Below are 20299 nucleotides of genomic sequence, written 5' to 3'. Positions count from 1 at the left end.
TTTACCTGTTTGACAGGTAACAATTAGCAAGTAATAGCTCTGCTGGCTGGAATGCGGCTGCGAGGGCCAGCGGGCGCTGGGTTACCTGGTGGGCAGGTGTGGGTGCAGCGCCCAGATAGGTATGTGCATGCACAGCATTCCTGGGAATCAGTTTTCCCTTAAAGATGCAGCGATGACTGCAGGGCACAAAAGGGCTGGGCTTAGCCCAGGCTCCAAGATGCTGTGCTGTTTGCAAGGTAAAGAAGTAAAGTAAATAGTGGAGAGCAGAGGAGCTGAGGAAAGGACTGTGAGACGCAGCTGCCCCTTTTTTTCCTTGCTTGGAGAGAGGAGCGTTTTGATTCTTCCCTGAGAATCTCAGTCATGGAGATCTCAGTGCAATTAGAGTGTCATGGGAGATATAAAAGAAGGGAAAAGCTGAGATAAGGTAGAGCTAACTTGAGGAGTGCATGTCTGTCTAAAAGCAGATGAGTGAGCAGATGAGCAGATGAGTGTCCAGCATGGCTCAGGAAGAGTCTTTGAGGCTTTCATGTGCATTGCTCCCCAGCAGCAGCCCAGCACAGGCCGGCAGAGCTGTGAAGTTTGCTTGGCACTGTGGAGATGTGAAGTGGGGAAACGCTGGATCAATTGGTTTAGAAAGAGTTAAACAGCTTGTGCAGTTACTCTCAACTGCCATGAGCCTCATCCAAGAGGCTAATCCAAGCCTGATGAGTTTATCGAATAAACCCACTTTATTTGTGGCAAGCAGCCCCATTTCCAGCTCCTGCAGCAGTTGGGAAGATTCCTGCATCAACCCCTCCCAACATCAGTCCCTAGAGGGAATTTGGTATTAACTATGTAGAGAGTCAGGGACTTCGCAGGCGTTCTTAAGATGTTTGCTTTTTTTTTTTTTAATATCACAGCAGGCCACCAGTCTCTTTTAGGAACAGAAAGGTTTGCTCATTCTTTTCATATTTATTCCCATTTGTGAACAGGCTTCTGTGTTTGTGTATTTCCATTTACGTGTTTCATACTTGACAATTGAGCTATTGTGTGACTTTGGAGAAGCCACATCCTCTTTCCTGGTCTCTGTATTTTCACCTGCAGAGCTGGAGTAGTGAGTCTAATGTTATTAACCAGGAGAGATATGGTTATAAGTACTGCTAGTTATGAACATGTATGCTATTATAGATATGTATTTACTTATATCATTCAGTAATTTATTTGAACGTTTTTCACTGTAAAGTTACAAAGTATTTTGTATTTTTAACAAAAATCATGTCTTTTGTATTTATAAACAACTTCCCTGGCTGGAAGGGCTTTATTCTGGGTGTACTAGTTAATGTTATTTGAGGAAGAAGAAATCCAAGTATAATTAGAGACCATTTGCCTTGATCTCAAAGCACCTAGCATCACTTTGACTCAATAAGCATTATTTGTACACTGTTATTTAGTATGGCCTTCATTAAGAAGGAGTCACTTTGCTCAACAGTGTCTGAGCCAATAGATGGTCATTAAGTCTGACTACTAATTGACACAATAGTAAGATTTGTATTTATTCCCACAAACTCCTCATGAGCTAGAAGCAAACACATCAGAAGCACAGAGACATCTCTGCACTGTGGACTGACCTGAGGAGAAAATACAACCCTTTCTCAGAAAGTGCTGAGAGATCCATGGCAACCCCCTTCCCCCAGGCCACAATTACTGCATAGGAAGATGCAGCTGTCTTAGGTTGGACCAGAGGCTCATGTATCACGATGTGCATCTCCAAGAAGCCCTGCTCTGGGGACTTCAGGAAGAAGTGAGCAGCACACCTCAGTGCAAGCATCCTCCATTCTGCAACTCAGAATTCCTCAGCTGGAGCCTGGAACTACATCTCTGCATTTCACACCTCTGAGTCAACACTTCACTTCGTGAATTTGTCTGACCACGGTTTGAACCTCTGTATACTTGTGACCTCCATGATGTTATGCAACCATGAGTCTCACAAGTTATAAGGTGCTTCAAATAATAATTTTGTATGCTATAAACCACATTTCTGATCACGGCACTTGTCATCCACAGCACTGTGTGAAACAGCTGCCAAACTGTTCCTTCTGTCTCCCATTTATTGCTGTCCTCTGCAACCTGCAAGACTCCTGCACATTTCTGTGTGTCTTCTTATCATGTCCATTTTGACCTTGTAACATTTCCAGCTGCCTTCCTTTTGGGCATGGAGGACAGGAACTGCAGTGTTGAAGACCTGGGGCACTGCAGATTTCCCCAGTGGTGTAACAAGTTTCTGTTCCTTACATTTCTGACATTGCTTCAGCCCTGCTGAGCAGAGAAGCAACCTGAGCATGCCAGGCAACTTTCATCAGCCTTCACAGTCAGGACTGTGCTGCCCAGTCATGCTGCATAAGCACAAATGCCTCAGAGTCGAATGAAGAACTCTCCTCCCTCCTGCAGCTTTCTGCTCACCTCCAGGTTTTGTGTTCCTGTGTGGGCTTGATTGCCCCATCATTCAAAGTGAGTGGAAAGTGTGTGAGTGCCAGAGAGAGAGGGACCTGGGAGTCTGGATTGACAGGAAGCTGAACATGAGCCAGCAGTGTGCCCAGGTGGCCAAGAAGGCCAATGGCATCCTGGCCTGGATCAGGAACAGCGTGGCCAGCAGGTCCAAGGAAGTGATTCTGCCCCTGTACTCAGCGCTGGTGAGGCCACACCTCGAGTCCTGTGTCCAGTTCTGGGCCCCTCAGTTTAGGAAGGAGATTGAGGTCCTGGAGCAGGTCCAAAGGAGGGCAACCAGGCTGGTGAAGGGACTCGAGCACAGATCCTATGAGGAGAGGCTGAGGGAGCTGGGGCTGTTCAGCCTGGAGAAGAGGAGGCTCAGGGGAGACCTCATCACTCTCTACAACTCCCTGAAAGGAGGGGGTAGCCAGGTGGGGGTTGGTCTCTTTTCCCAGGCAACTCTCAGCAAGACAAGAGGCCACGGTCTCAAGTTGTGCCAGGGGAAGTTTAGGTTGGACATTAGAAAGAATTTCTTTACTGAGAGGGTGATCAAGCATTGGAATGGGCTGCCCAGGGAAGTGGTGGATTCTCTGTCCCTGGAGATATTTAAAAAGAGACTGGATGTGGCACTCAGTGCCATGGGCTGGTAACTGCAGCGGGAGTGGATCAAGGGTTGGACTTGATGATCTCTGAGGTCCCTTCCAACCCAGCCAGTTCTATGATTCTATGAAAGAGCTCCCCTGATTTCAGCAAGAATGGAAGTCATGGGAACATCAAGGGGATGTTAGTATCAAGGGGAGCTGCATGGGAAAGCTGATCCATGGTTAGTGCTGAGTGATGTGCTGGTCCTTGGCAATGGGAAATGTCATCCTTGCAGGGGGGCAGAGTCATTAAGGTAGAAGAGAAATGCAGTACAAGGGGCCACCTTGTGAGAGAGTTTTGCCTCACCTTTCACTTTCTTAAATGCTTTCTGTGAACACAAGGAATTCAGCTTTTCAGTTTGGTGCTGTTTTCTGTTGTATCAGCACTTTAGCCAGAACAGATGTAAACGTTTAAAGAGTGGAATCAGTTAAAGGTGACTCAGGAGCAAATGTGATGTGAAGAACTTGAGCAGACTGGAAGAACAGCTGTTGTACCAGATGCTTTTCTAAATGCACATCTGGAGGGATGAAGGTAAAGAGTGGATGGTTTGGGAGGCACTTCATCAGTGCAGTATATATACATATAGCTTTTGGAAGCACACCCTGTTTTGAAGGGACTTACATCCATCACTGAAAGAAGCCTGCAATGAATGCATGTTAAGAGGCAGGATTACTCCACCTGCTATTTGGGTTCTGTACAGAAGGTTGGCAGAACTTCATGCTGAACATGGGGACCCTGGAGAGGATGACAAGGGCTCTGTTGTTCACTGGTAACAACCAATAAAGAGGTCACTAGATAAAGTGGGTCATAAATGGCAATCTGAAGTAGTCTTTCACCCCAGCAAAGGATATTTTGGGAGGGCAACATAGGAAAAGGACCAGCTCTAAGGAATTCACCACCACAGGTTATTCCTAGGCAGCACCAGACTGCCTAAAGGGGAACAGAAAACACGTGGCCTTATTCTCTGTGAAGTGTTTGTGGAGTTTTTGTCACCATAGTACCAAGCCACCAAATACAGAAAAGGCCCCTCCCATGATTCAAAAGTGTACCCACAGTGGCCATTGCCATTTCTAGCAGAGCTTCTCCCTCTACCCAGTGTGTAATAAATAGCTGAGTGGAGCAATACAGGACACTTACAGGCTTCTCCATCCTCCCAGCACATTGTAAACAGATTACCAGACCCAGCAGCTCTTTATGGGCTTTTATGGACAGGTGGGAACAGATGCCTCTGCCTCTCCAGAGGTCTCCTCCTGGGACTGACTACCCTGCAGGCAGAAGTCCCCTGTGACAACAAATTGCCTGGCAAGGGAGACTTTCTGGGGCTGGGGCAGATGAGTGAACCACAACATGGAGCAGAGGAGGGGAAGATGGGGGCTGGAGTCTGAGAAGGTGGGCAGACAGTCTGTGGCTAGGAACAAGAGCATGGGGAGCACTAAACTGCTTAGATGAGACTGGAGCAAGGGAAGGGGACTTGGGGGCACTGCAGTGGCATCAGGTCAGACGGAAGACAGACACAGGGCCAAGGGAAAGACTGTTTGAACAAGAGAGAACTGAGACCTAAGAGGTGTAAAAGGGAAATCAGTGGGGCTAGTCTGGTCTGTGAGGCATAAGGACTACAGATGGCTGAGAGCTCCAAAGAAGACCCAGTCAGCACAAGAATGTGGGTGGCCTTCAGGTTTAGCCACTGTGTTTTCTGCCTTGCCCTGGTGCTGGATTGCCCAGAGATCTCAATGTTACTGACAGTAATGACAATACCAGGAGCTGCATCACTGCAGGAAACTCATTTCCGAGATGCAAGTTGGACCATGGAGAGGTGTGGTCCTTCCAAAAGCCCAGGTTGGAAGCAACCTTGAAAGATCATCTGGTCCAACCTTTCACATGAAAGGGAGCCTAGATGAGAGTACCTAGCACCCTGCCCAGCTGCATATTGAAAACCTGGTGATGGGCACACTACCACATCCCTGGGGAAGTTGTCAAACTCGACACTTCAGGTGGGACAATAAGAAACTGGAGAAATGGAATAACAGGCAGTAGATTTTTTAGTGTTGGTACAAGATGTGGGAGGTCTTCAGTTAGAGCAGATGAGCAGAGAGGCCAGATAGCTTCCCTTGCCAACAGCACAGCAACGAGCAAACCACTGCTGTACCACTGCAGAAAGGCATCTCCAGCCAGGGAGAGTGGGGCTGAGGCCATTGCAGAAGGGTGAGAGACCCCATGGACATCACCTGCCTCATTCTGCCCTAGGGGAGGTGTCCCAGACTTAGCTCAGCACAGAAACAAAAGGCTGCAAGGAGGTATTAATACTTCAAGGAAGTAACTACCAGGAAACAAAGACAATTTAAAGGGCAGTGTTGGCATAAGAACAATAGGGTATAAATGGACTTTGACATATTTCAGGTGGTAAAGAAAGATTGGCATCTAACCAGGCAAGAAGTGAGTTACTGGAAGAGATCTCCCAGAAGGAGCAGTGAGAACGAGGGCCCTGGGGGCTCAGGGATGCATTTTGCTTGGAAAACCCCATCAGGATCACCCAGAGTCAGGGCTTACTGGGGCACTTGAACCCTTACAGACCACTTGCTCAAGCAGCTTCTATTTTGGCAACTTTTGAGTTGTCATGCTCTTTCAGGGTACTTGGGAAGAATCATACTGGGTCTTCTGCAGCTTTAACTATTTTCAGTGACTAAGATAGTCCTCATACAGCCCTGATTATTTACTAGTATTAGAAAAAAGAGAAACAGGAAAAGGAAACCATCTGTATTTAATTTAAAAAATTAATAAAAATTAATCCTACTACCAAGGATGAAGTCCTGACACAAAGAACTTGACTGTTTGGGCCAAAGCAAACAGTTTGCTGTTTGACTGCAGCCCAGCTAGTGATGGCAAGCCTTTGTAGAAAATAAACTGCAGCCATCACAGCTCAGGGGATCCTTTCCCTGCCAGAGATAACAAAAGTTATGAAGGATGAGCAGTAACATCCCTTGGATAGTCACTGAGGTTTACAGTCTCTCCTTCAGACTGGGGAGAGATCAACATGAAGGAGCAATGCCTGCCAAAGGAATATTTTATGATGGAAGAATTTAGATTGTAAAGGGTTTTTTACTGTGAGCGACAAACAGAGTTTATTAAATCTTTTCAATCCTGTTAAACAGAGAGCAAACATGAGTCCTCACACCCAAGCAAACACACAGATAGGTTCTTATACAACTCCACTCCCTGTGGCTGCTTCTTGCCAGTTTCCGCAATGACTTTATTTAAACAAAATCCCAGGACAGATCCACTCCAGAACACTTCAGCATCACCTCAGCCGGAGCTTCCTTTTAAAGTGGCAGATCCCTGAGTTTTTCTTCAAAGGCACATGTGCTTGCTAGCAGCCTGTGGTGTCACAGGGAAGCTAATGAGATCTATCTTGTCTTGAGATAGCTGTGCTGCTTGAGATTGCTGCTGGTGTTTCTTTCTTTGTAAGAATAAAGGGGAAGTACTGGGGATTAGCACTGTCACCACACTCACTTCTTCCCTCCTCTCCCCATCACAAGCCTTACACAAAGGGCAGACACAAACACGTTTGTGTTGCACAAAGGTAACACTCAATCCAGTATTTTGCAAGTAGATTGGTAACTGAGAATTTTTATTATATCATTGTTAAACACAGTAATAATGTTTTCCTTCTATGAGCAGTGTCTGTGAGAGAGTATGAGAGTTGACCTGGATGACAAATATCACAGATTGATACCTGTGCCTTCCAGATCATCAAAACTGAAAAGTAAATTCACAAGTACCTCCAGCTCTAACAAATGCCACCCTACGCTTTGCTTTTCTTTCCCATCCCTTTTCCAGAGTCTTCCAAGCCTGCCTGGCTGTGGCTTCTCTAGTAGCTATCGTGACACTTCCTACTCAACAAGTGCAAAAGTCCATGGGAGTTTTTCAGTATTTTTCAGCAAGATTTGGAGTCCTGCCCTGCAGACTGGTGGAGAGGCTGCTCTTGGTTGAGGCCCACACCAGCATGAGCTCGCTGGCAAATGGTGCTGGATGGAAGCCACGGGAGAAATGCTTCCTCCCATTAGGAGATCTGGTAGTTCTCTTAAAACAACAGGGAATATAATTTTTCTCCCTTTACTTCAGCTTTTGACTTTATGAAGATAGGAAAATTATGATCATTTACCACATAAAAAGACATGTTTGAAAGTTTAATACAGTGCTGTCCTTGAATGGAAACATCAGATGCTGCAGAGTCTCAGCCATATAGAATTTTTAATGAAAAGACTCCTGTTGTCCTTGTCACAAAGGAAAAATAAATTATGTATGCATTTTTAAAAGATCTCACTAGTCCATTCATGGAATATGACATTAAAATGGAATCTGAAATTGAGTTTCAAACATAAAGCTAAAAATAGTAACCTAGAAAAATATAAAGGGTGAGCTGACCCAAGAACTAGAGGTCTGAGTTTAGCCTGCTCTTAGTTTGCTGAGGTTGTGATCACTAAAGCAACTGAACACGATTCAGCTTGGGCTGGCAGCAAGACATCTACAGGACCCTGTCCAGAAATCTGGCTGTCTCTGTCCCCTCACGTTCCATCCCGTTCTTGATGCTGGGAGAGAAGCAATAGAGCAGCATGGCCTGCAGGAAGGCTCTTGGGACATGAAGGTGGATTTTTTTGTGAACCATCAGCAGCATAACAGTGTCTCTGTCTGGGAGGTGGAGGGTGAATTTCTGAGTGCTTTGCTGTTGGAGCCAACAGAAAAAAAATAATCACCGAGTGCTTTGGGTAATATTCAGGGCTTCTGTCAACACTACCCAAATTACCAGAGTACTTACCATAGAGGCAAACCTTGGGAAATCACATCAAGTGTTTAGCAACCACTGATCTCATAGTTTTTCTTATTTGAGCAGTGCAGGATGAAAGCCTCCTACAAAGGCCAAGCAGACAACTGACATGTCCCAGCCAGTTTCCTTCAATGTCTAAAAGAAGTCATGGCAGACATTTAAATAAAATCTCCCTCCATATGTGCAGTCATCTCTGAAACTGCATCAGGGCATGATTGCTTCCATGGCAGCCTTCACAGGTAGGAGTGATATCTGAGTTCCTACAAAGCACTTTGGGAAGTAGTTGAATCTAGTCTTGGAGTTTCTCATTGTACTCATTTTAAGGAGAACACTTGTTCAGAATATCTAATTTTTTAGGACAAGCAGTTTTGCACACTGTTTTTAGCCCATGCAGGAGATGGGGAAAAAATTGAGGAGGGAAATCTGAGTGTGTTTCTTTTCAAAGCCTTGTTTTCCAAACCCTTCTAAGCCTCCTTCTGTATCACCCAACAAGTCCCAGTGTCTTTGCCAAGGCAGGGGTTGCAAGGGACAGTTATGTGACGAGTTATTAGGAAATAAACCAGGAGCATCTGATGTCACCAGACATCCCACAAAAACACACAGTACAGGATTATCAGGTTCTATCTCCACTCCAAAACCAATGATAATGCAATGCTGGTGAACATCTTTTTAATTCACTTCTTTCACAAATGCTGCTGTGTAAACCTTGCCTTTAGAGAATGTTTCAGTTCCATTTATCCCTAATATCTTGTGAAAAATCTTGTGGTCTTCAGAAATGCTCTCTGTAAAAGGCTGAATGAAGTCAAAAGTAAATTCACCTCTCTACTTCAGAGAAATGTCCTGCTAAGAACTGAAGTAAGCTAAGAAAGTCACTTCAGGAATAGAGGCTTTTTTTTCCATAATCACAGATTGGGTTTTTTAAAGGAATGTTTTTATTTGACTGTGGGAAATTTCCTATTAGATTTTGCTTCATGTTGTAGTGATTCAAGAATCCTTTGTGAAATGTCAAATATTTTCAGACAAATTTTGTAAATGATCTGGAACTAAATATTTTCAGTCCTTCTTTCATTACCCCAGGAACATAGCCAGATGCTGGATACTTTTGGAGGAAAGAGTGTGGTGCTGTAGATTACAACTTTATGATAGTGCAAAAAGAAAAAAGCTCCAAACAATGTTATACCTGACACTTATTTATGAGTGCACAGAAGCAATTTGAAAACTGTAAAATCCCTCACCAGCCTCATTTAATCTCATGCTGTGGAAGACTTGGATGCCAGTCACTTTCACTGCCAGCAGTGCAGCAACTGAATATTTTAGAACTTGTTAAATAAGTTGAGTCAGATCCATAGACAGTGTAAATCGAACTTCTGTTGTTACTCCAACATATCTGTGGTCAGAGAGTGTTCTCTGGAGTCATTGCACAATGGGGGCCACCCCAGGGAGCTCTTACATCAGGTGTAACCCACATAAGCTGCAGCCAGGCCACTCTCCTGCCACTGACACTGTGGTCCCTGTCCCACATCCTCTCTGGAGGTGCTAGAGGAAGGGGCCAAGCTGTCGTGATCCTTGTTGTCCAACCAGCGTTGCATTGCATCCCCTCCTGGGCCTGGTCCCCAGCTCCATCTTGCTCTCCTGAAGCCTCTGCAGAAGCCTCTTTGTCCAGAAGCCTCATCCACCCCTGTCCCCTTGTTGCTATGTTCATGGTAATGAAAATGGCATCTCTGAATAGGTTTAGCCAACAGTGGAGAAATTATCATTTTAAGGGGAACACAAGGGTAGAGACCAATGGTGGGAATGTGTTTGTCCACACTGGGAAGGGGAGGAGCAGCTGGATGCTGGCAGCAGATTTAGCACAACGCTTCGGGATGACTAAATCGCTCAAGGTAAAAAGGTGGTGAAATATCAGTTGAGTTGCTGTCAACTGAGAAAATACATTTATTACAAACTTCTCCCACCGGAATGGGAAGAACCTGCACCTGAGCTACCAACATCTCCTACTCCATCCAGCTCCTGACCTCCATGAGATGGAAGTGATGTGACACTCCAGCAGCCCTTTCCCCAGGCTGAGTTTGAGCCAGAAGCAACTGGATGCAATCTGCAGCTGAGTCCTTATCTCCCATGGAGCAATGCAACCCATACAAAGCACCTCTCAGCTCTTTCCCTCAAGTTCCAAGGTTTTATTCTCTAGGGATAGCTCTGTCTGTACCACCCTCAGCTTTGAAGGGCTTCTGCCCATTATGAACAGAGGTTTGATATTGAATGGTAACTCAGCCACCTGCACACTAACAGGGAGGACACTTCTTGCAGTCAATAGAGAAGACCCAGAGGGTTCTGCCTCTGCAGATCTGTAACTCCTCAGTGACTGCAGCATCAGCCTGCAGCAAGCTGAGCAAATTTGTTTTCAGCTTTCTCTTGAACAGCAGCGTCACAGGTGAGGGCTCTTGCTGTGCTGATGCCATTTAGTCATAAATTCAAATCAGACTCTGACTCTGCATCTTCCCTCATGAGTTATATCTCTCAGTTTCCTCTTTCCCAGTAGCTGAGAGATGAGTAGCTGCATGTCTGAATTTGTGGTCAGCATTCTGCAGCCAGTTATCAGACATGATATGACAAATAGCTGCCTCTGACTAGAAAGGACTGTGTACACATCCTCCTTTTTAGCTGCAGTATTCTTCAGTCATGCCAAACGTGAACTCATGAGTGATGCTCATGTGAACAATCACCTGGAACAACTTGATGTTTTTTCCAGCTGTCTCACCTAGAGCAGCCTCTGCCTTTGCTCCAGAAGCTTCATTTCCCCCTCTTCACAGTATGAGCTCCATCCCTTAGCTTTGCCTATGTTTTAGGTGCATGCTGCAAGTATCACTGCTTTCTTCAGTGCTTCTGTACAAGGCTGCTGAGAAATGCCACTGTCATTTCACTCAGATTTTTCAGTGCTGAAGTGACCTTCAAATGTCCTTTATTTCTTGTTACACAGTTCCACCTGGTCTTGATGGTCCACAGCATACTGAGTTTCTGGGTTTAATTTGTTTGAAATGCACTAATGCAGTTCTGGCCTTTGCTCCCCATTAATTTGGCTGGGGTGCTGGAGCCTCCTTCAACCATCAGACTCCTCCATGTCAGTGATTTTCAAATAATCATAGAATCATAGAATCATAGAATTAGCCGGGTTGGAAGGGACCTCAGAGATCATCTAGTCCAACCCTTGACCCACCGGAGCAGTTGCTAGACCATGGCACTGAGTGCCACATCCAGTCTTTTTTTAAATGTCTCCAGGGACAGAGAACCTACCACCTCACCTAGTTGTGAGCAGTATCCTGGGAGGGCTGGGGCTTGTCTGCAAAGCTCTTCTTGGCAAAGAGACAGGGAGGGAGCTTGCAGTTGCTGCCAAGTAACACGGGCCTCCCAACAATAAAATTGTTACTTTTTTCACCTCTGGACCCTGGCAGAGGTGGGGATAATGGCTTTGGCAGCAGCATGTTATATGAACTGAATGAGTGTCAGCTACCCAGCTGCTGTATAGTGTACCCCTCTCTTTCTGAAAGTGCAGTCTGATGGGCCATGGGACCATGGCATGTGTGGTGTCATATTAACCAGTGACATCTGCACACAGAGGGACACTAAGCCTGGCAGCATTTTAAGTCTTCAGATATACTTTGGGACGGGGAAGCAAGGTGAGATCTCACATCCCACTACTGAAACCGCGTGTAGTGAGCAAAGCATGAGACCTCCATGGGTTCCCATAACATCACAGGCAGCAGGGTGAGCTCTGGGAGTCAGGGTGACACTGGGGCAGCACGGTGATCTCTGAGCATCAGGGTGACATTGGGGCAGCAGGGTGACACTGGGGCAGCAGGGTGATCTCTGGGCAGCAGGGTGATCTCAGGCTGCTGCCTGACTGGCTGCCTTGTCCTGCACAATGCAGCCCTTGCTCAGAGCCATGGCATGAGCTTCCTTAGGAAGCACCTCAGCAGCACATAGTGTGTCAGGGCTTCTCTGGAAATATTTTTGCATTGCTTCATGCCCCAAATAATTGCTTAAGCCCCCACCCCTCCACCACTCACATGCATTTTAGCTTCTGCCCCATTGCACTTGTCAGTTTTCCTCAGGCAGAGGGAATTCATGCAGAGGGACTGTGGGTGCTGCAGCATGGTGCCCATCCCCTCCCACCTCCTGGGAGACCTCTCCCCCTCCTGAGCTCCCCTGGCAAGTGGTGGTGGTGACAATTTGCCTGCTGTGCCCATGTTGGAACACTCAGCTGGGCAGAGACACACACCCATGGCAGCTCTCTGTCTCTCTCTCTCTCTCTTGCTCACCTTGGCAGCACTCACTCTCCTTGGTTTGCCTCTGTATTTTTTGCACCAAAGGTTTTAACTTTGGCACAAGACCTCAGGGGACAGAGGCCACTGCTGGCATTTGTGACGTGGAGGAGGCACAGCCTGAGTGTCCCTCTGCACCCTACAGCTGCTGGCAACCTGAAGAGAGCCCAGGCAAGGACTAAGCCTCTGCCCACACAGTTTCCACAGGGCGTTTGTTCACACTGCCCGCTCCCAGCCTGGGTCTGAAATGGGCCGTGAGCTCTTTCCCTGCCAAGGCCCAGACCCACACAGGGCAGAGCAGGATCCATGAGGCTTCCCTTTTTGTGGAGACAGGAGGGAACCTCCCCACATGGACAGAAGCTGAGCTGAACTACCCGTGCCCAAGCCAGAAAGCAGCCCCAGGTGTGTTTGATTTACCCATAGCAGCAGAGCACCCTCAACTTCCCATCCAACACCTGTCTGTGTGTCCAGCACGGATGCAGCACCCTGACCAGATCTATCCTGTCCTCTGCCAAGCTCTCTCCAAGCCACCACTCTCAGAGCCTGCTGCAACACCGGCTAAGCTCAGGTCATCTGATACTCCCTGGTGTCACCCCTCCTCTCAGATCTGGTAACTGCTGCCAAACTTCAACCATTTTTATCTGAAATTGCCTTCTAGATACTAGTAGAGAGGGTTAACTATTTTGAAGAGGAGATTTAGGCCAAGCACTGGAGTGGTCACCCTGGGAAGACCACACTGTTTCAGCACCTTTCCCTCAAGGTGTTCTCAAGACTGCTGCTGCAGCTTGGCCTGAGACATGGCCCTCTCTATGCCTGTGAAAATCCATCCAAAAAACCTGGCCAGGTCATAAACCATTTAAAAGCAGCCACCATCTACACAGCGGACCTGATTTCCTGGGGTTTTGTGTTGTTAATTACTGAACTGGCTTCCAGAAACAAGTAAGTGCCAGCTGGAGGGTTTTTTTGCAGCAGGAACATCTTGAAAACCACTATCCCGTGTATACCCTTTGGTGAGTGATAAACTGCAAGCTCCTGTGGCCAATTTTCCACAGTTTGGTTGGGTTTTTTTTTGTCTCTCTTTCCTTCTTCTGTTCCCTTACTTTTGTGAAACTAACAGGGAGTTGTATGTGTGACATCTGATCGAGTCAGGCAGTGGCTTCACAGCTTAGCAGGGTCTGGCAGGCAGATAACACACATGCCTGCACACGTAGGTGCACACTCACACACACTCAGACATGACTGAATGAGCCATTTTTCTTAGAAAGCTGGAGCCACAGCAATGATAGCAATGATTTTGGCCAGTGGTGAACATTTGTCTGAGGCAGTGACCCTCACCCAGGCTGGTGGGATGTCACCCAAGGGAAGTGGGGCTGCTTCTTCCTTTTGCCCTTAGACAAAAAAACAGCTTGGAGATTGTTCTTCAGAGACTACTCAGGTAACAACACAAAGTACAAATTTACTCAAAAGTAAGGAGGTGAGAAAGCTATTTGGCTTGGTGGAGGAGGTACCTATGTTGTGGACCCCTAAGCAGGCCACCCCCAGGCTCTGCCCAGGCACTGCCTGGGGAGGTGCTTTTGGCCTGAGCCAAGACTGTGCCAACACACAGGAGGGAACACATAAATACAGAAAATCTCTTCCTCTGCCATGATGATAATTTCATGCATAGCAGAACAGGGTCTAGAGCCTGCAGAGGTTGCCCCTCCAAACAGGCCATTTGCTGCCATGGCATCCAGTCCTGGTGCAAAAGATGACAGCTTAAATGTCTTCAGGAAAGGCATAAGCCACATGGCTTAATAAAAGCAGTCTTTGTAGCACCAAGCACAACACAGCAGTTACAAGGTACAGATTTATTTTGATTGTTGTGCTTCTGTAGAACTGATTGCAGGGAATAATCTGGTTTGTCACTCAAGGGAGTAACAGATAGTGACAGAACCTGCAGTCTGTAGATACAAGAGAGATGACTTGGTCCTCAGCTGCTGCCTGCCTGCCTGTCCTGGGTTTCTGGCTGTGCCCAAAGCCTTACAGACTCCAAGGCTGCTTTGACCTGGGAAATGAAACAGCTGCCAAGAGCAAGGTTGAAAGTGAAGCACTGAGACCATCAGGCTGCCAGGGACAGAACAAGCATCTCTGTCAGCTTTTTTTCCACTTGAAATAATAACAATTTTAGTATAAAATGGGAAAGGACCAGTCATTGTCAGCTGCTGATAGGTCTCCAAGAGTCACAACCAAGATAAAGCTAGAAACCTTTGTGAAAACCTAGTTAAAATGTGTCCATGCTCTCTCTCTGAGTGTCAAAAAGGTCTGGTACCATCTGTCAGAGCAACAACAAATGTCCAAAACTGTCTGCACTGGGCTACATTAGGAACTGATCTCAACATGGCCTGCTGAGAAACAAGTCCAAACACTTTAGGATTTGCTCTCAGTCAGCCTCTCATTGCAAAGTAATCAGCAGACAATGAGATCTGAAATATTGGTCAAGCAACAGCTTAAGCAAGTGAGCATTGCAACAAAAATACAGAATTCACACACGGACATCATGTTTCAGAAGAATGAATCCAAGCTCCTGACTCTGCCTGCAATGCACGACAGTGTTGGTTACTTCAGAAACAGTGTTGGAGGAGCTCTTACTCCACAGAGATCATTGCTCCTACAGAGCAAGGCACAAAGGATCCACTCTTAGCCTGAGCCAGGATTACCTACAGAGCAGGGCCTTTGAGCCTGGTTTGTGCTCAGCTATTGCTGACTTAATTCAAGGGTATGAGCACAGGGAACTTGTGCAAGCAGCCCCCGCTAATGTGCTTGCACATTCAGAAGGCAGTGGAGCAAAACCACACTTGAGTCACAGCGGAACACACTTGATGAAGGAGACACTGATGTATTTCACTATATTTAGATCAGCCTGGATCATCTGAAAAAATATAAACAGCAAAAAAGGGAATAAGGACGGAGAAGGCATTTTCTTTCATAAGGTTGTTAAAGAGCAGTCAGAGAGAAATGAAAAGGGCAAGAAAATATTAACCCTTACTTTGCATCTCTGGCTGCAAGACAGCAGATATTTTCTTAAGCAACAATCTGATTACTGAGAGCAGATGATGAGGAATTAAGAAACCAGGAGATAAGATCAGGAATAGTTAATAAAAAGCTCGGGATCTGTAAAGCCAGTAAAAGGGAAAGGCCACGTGCAGGCACGCTGAAGGAAATGGGGAAAGAAATTAGAGACGCTTTAGCAAACCTTTTCAGAAGTTCAAGAAAAATCCCTTGGGACTGGAAAATGTAACAAAAAGCAAGTGCTGGGGGAAAGCACCCTGAGGGCAAACCAAGGCTACATCTAGTCAATTTGAAATCCATTGCTGGAGAGTCTTAAAGCTCTTTTAAAAGATCCATATGGAGAAATACTTGGAAGAGCATAAGACCAGCTCACTGAGTTGCCTGAATTTACTGAGATTGTTACTGGTAGAACAGAACAAAGTAGTGGTATGTGGGGAGAATTTCTGGAACACTGTCTGGCATGAAAAATTTTTTTAAAAGAGAAAATGAGAGAGGTACCTGAGTAGAAACCAGATGACCTATGCACAAAGAGAAAAACTTTCTGAGACATATTTGTCACAATCACCCTTCCAGCTTCAATCCCTGGACAAATTGTATGGCAAATCTACATGTTATAATGAGAGTTTTGTGGAGCAGTTTTAAGTTACCTTAAAAATCATAACACTGAAATATGATTATACATGTCCAGCCCTGTATCACATGCAGAAATATGAAGCTGGCATTCCCTTGCTGGATTTAGCTAAATGTGGAAAGAAGCTTTGATAGTTTGCCTGGGTGACAGCAGGGATGACACAAAGAAACAAGCAAGACTGATACAACTGCAGTATTGCAAACAATACTGAAGCAATAAGATTGCATTGCTTTAATTAAAGTAGATGTGGTTTATTAACTAATAAAAATAAACAATGAAAAATCTGATCATAGAAATAAAGGGAACATAGACATGAAAACCAAGCATATAATTTTTTGGAAAGAGTTTTAATATTGGTAAAATACTTAGCTAAGTGATACTATTCTGACATTTCTGTCTAATCTCCCCCACCAGGATCAGCTTGCAGGAAGTGGCACAAAGTCCTAATTTCTACTGGTTTCTTTTCTTCTGTCTGTGTAGTATTTTTTTCTATGGAGTTTTAATTCCTCTACAATAAAGTGCTGCACCTCATATCCACAGTGTTGCTATAATGCTTCACAACTTCTGACAGTGCTAATATATCAAACATAGCTAATTAGAGGAAAAGAATCTATGTTGTCATGAATTCCATCCATATAATTTGGCAACACCACGTTAGAAAAGAGCCAGCATGGCAACATCATCTGTGTGTCCTGCTAACCATGCATCCTGCTGCACCAGCCAGAGAGCAGCCATGCTGGTGGCTGCCCAGGCACCCCTGCAGTTTGCTCAGGCAGTCCCCTGCTTTAAACATTAACTCAAATAAAAAACTGACATGAAAGACATAGCAAGTACAGCTGAGAAAAGGAGTATGAAGAGGTCCCACATCTGTGTTTGCATTTAAAAGAGGAGAGGGCAGCAGTGGTGTGGCCCCTGTAGGGGGTGTGTGGCAATGGCATTGCCCAAAGTCATCTTTCACCTTTCCAAGAGTGTCCTTGGGCCAGAAGGGCAGCTATACAGCCATGCAACCACTGACCACGTCAGCCAGCATAGCCAGGACACAAACCCTGTAAATCTGTGAGCATCAGAGCTGTAGAAACCCAAGAAAGGAGCTTCAGCAGGAGGTGAACCCCAAATACTGACAGCTCAGGAGCCCCAGCGTGGCCAGAAGTCTACAAGGCATTTCACTCTCCTCAGGTGCCCAGAGATCAGTGTTAAGGAAGAGCTTACCTAAAAAAATATAATGACCTAGAAACAGAAAAAAACTGAATGTAACCAGAAAAGGGTTTTGAATTACCAGGCAGAAAAGGAGACAGCAGCAATTAATGTCTGAGTTTTAAAAACATCCAGGTGGTGAAGCAGGAGCTACAGGAGCTGCAGCTGTAAAGTGAGGAACACGTATGCTGAAAGCCATCAGACCAACAGAGAGCCTGGAGAACAGCACATTTCAGGAGGCTTGGAAAAGTGCATCCAGTATGGATGTAACTGTAGCACAGGGACACCAGGACATGGGGCAAGTAATGAGAGAACCCATAAAATGCTTCACTTCAAACCCTGAAGTCAGAGGTGAAAAATTACCAGCAGCTTTGATCACGTAAGTGCAATGTTTAAGTAATGAGGTTGAATGACTTTCACTATGAGGAGCTACCACCAGGCTGGCACAGGAGTTAAGTTGGCAAGTGAATGGAAAACATGATGACCATCCATACTTATGTTTACATCTGTATCATCTATCAGAGCTTTGAATATGCAGGAAGAAGGATCAATTTTTTCAAAAGAATCCAGAAACATAAAAAAGACAAACCCAGAAACATAAAAAAGATTTGCCCCTGGAAAATCCCTTGACAGTTTTCAATTTCACAACACACACTAAGACAAAACATAGCAAGCAAGAACTTCTGCACTGCCATCCTCTTATATTCCTCTCTGCCTGTGTGGAAACTGGTTAAGCTTTGGAGTTCACTGGTGACAGATCTGTGACTATAGTCACAGTCACCCCCAGGGGACTGCTGGGGTCATGGCTCTGAAGACCTTTATGAGACAGAATCACAGTCAGTGCAGCTGAGGTTACCAGACACTGCTGGAGACTGTGCAGCCCAACCCTTGCTCCTGCAGGATCAGAGAAAGTCTGCTCAAGGCTGCTTCCAGTTGGGGTTTCAGTATCTCCAAGGGCAGAGACTCCATAACCTCTTTGTGAAACCTGTGCCTGTGTTGAACCATAAGCACAATACAAATGGGTTTTCTTATCTGCAATTGAAATTTTCTGTATTTCTGTGTGTGCCATGTCCCTGGGCACCAGCGAGAAGAATCTGGCTCCCTCTCTTCACCTCCCCATCAAACATTTATGGACATGATCCCCATGAGCCTTGTCTTCTCCAGGCTGAACAGTCCCAGCTCTCTCAGCCTCTTTTGGAATGAAAGTTGCTCCAGTCCCTTCATCATCTTTGCATCCCCTCAGTGTACTCACTACAGGATGTCCCTGTCCCTCCTGTACTGGGAAGCACCAGACACTGCACTGCAGATAGGTCCAACCAGTGCAATGCTCTGCCTGTGTGCCAGGACACATTGGCTTCCTCACCGCATGGGTGCATTCCTGACTGATGGTCTCTGTGACCACTGGGGTACACCAGATCCCCCAAGTCCTTCTCTGCTAAACTGTGTTCCTGCTGCTTGGCCCCCAGCGTGTCCTGATGCTTGGGATTATATCTCTGCAGGGGCAGGGCTGGCTGATTCCTCTTGTTGAACTTTAGGAGGTTAACTCTCTGACCCTCTTCTTCATCCTATCTGTGTCTCTCTTAATGGCAGCACAACCACCTGGGGCTTCAGCTATTCCTCCTAGTTTCATATCATCTACAGACTTGCATTGCTGTGGGAGTCCATCAGATTGGTTAAGCATGATTTCCCCTTCATAAGTCCATGCTGACTACTCCAAATCACCTTCTTGTCCTTCATGTGTCTGGAAGTAGTTTCAAGGGTTAGTTGCTTCAACACCATTCCAGAGATCAAGGTGAGGCTGACCAGCCCATAGTTCCCTGGGTTCTCCTTCTTGCTCTTCTTGAAGATAGGATTTCTTTCTTGAAGACAGAAGATATTTTCTGTGCAGTCTTCAGGAACCTCACCTGCTTACCACACACATATTGAGGTAGCTTTTAATTTTTGTGACACTCCATCATAGCCTAGCAGAAAGCAAACAACAAACATCCATTTTGTTTGCTGTTTGTCATGTGAGGAGTACCAAGAGAAGACTTTATATCTAAAGTGTGGACTAGATTGGCATTTTTAGCTATTCCTAAATCCTACTCAGAGATGATGTCTGTGCAACCACCTTAGGTAATCAAGGAATTTTTTTATTGAAGTAGGCATAAGCCTTAGGCAGATAAAGTGATCACAGAAAAAGGATGTCTGTCTTTTTTATTCTCCAGTGTGGAAAAGGGTTGTAGAAGAATAAGCATAACTTCATACCAGTAATTCCACCTGCAAGGTTTTTGTTACTTTATCATAGTATATGTTCAAATGTGTACATTTTTCTACGTAAATCCTGAATTACTCTCTGTACAGTGTGTAATGGGGAAAGCTGCTTCTTTGCATGGCTTTTTGTTTCCTTACAGGTAAGTTTCTTAGCTAAACCCAAGAGTCTTGTGCCATCTCACATGGGGGTGACAGGTAGAGGACATTAGGGTCAAGCTAACAGGTGACAAAAAAGTCTTTCAGATGCATTCATGTATGTTCAGTTTACTTCCAACTGGGAATCTCCTAGACTTAGCACAGTAACTGAAGACTTAGCAGGATGCCTGTAGTTCCAGCCTTGCCTGTCTCTGTTGGAAGAATTTCTTGAAACAATGTCTAGAGGTCTGGCTCAGGGGCATTCTGGTGAGATAGATGTTATAACCTTACTGGTACTGCTTTCTAGGTAAAAAGGGAGTGATTAAAGGCCTGGATTGGAACAGGCTTTTTTATAGAGAAATACAAATGCTGATCCCAATTTTTAAGTTCACCCCCAAAGGGGATCTGAAAACAAATTTTTGAAGGAAGCAAGGCAGTGTTTCATGGACACCTTCCAGCATCACTCTCAGCTGGCAGGGGCTACAACACCAGCACGTGCAGAGGGGTCAGAGCAGGACAGACCATTGGTGTTTCTTTCCCATCCTCCAAGCTGCTCCTCTGGTGAGTCCCTTTCCCTTCTCATCCTGCTACCCAGCTCCATTCCCCAAAAGTGGGGGAATCCCTACAACCAGCATCCCCACAACCAAGACTAGCAAATGATGCTGCAGTTCCTGCATTTCTTTCTGAGTTGCTGAAGGTGCCTGAACATCGAAAAAGGAACCCTTTCTGCTAGGTCCTGAGCTGGCTGGGGCTTCACAAGCAAAACCACAACCTGAAACTGCAAACAGC

Source organism: Heliangelus exortis, chromosome 2 (genome assembly GCF_036169615.1).
Source record: "Heliangelus exortis chromosome 2, bHelExo1.hap1, whole genome shotgun sequence".
NCBI lineage: Eukaryota > Metazoa > Chordata > Aves > Apodiformes > Trochilidae > Heliangelus > Heliangelus exortis.
The sequence above is the reverse complement of the archived record's forward strand: the minus strand, read 5'-3'. Positions refer to the sequence as shown.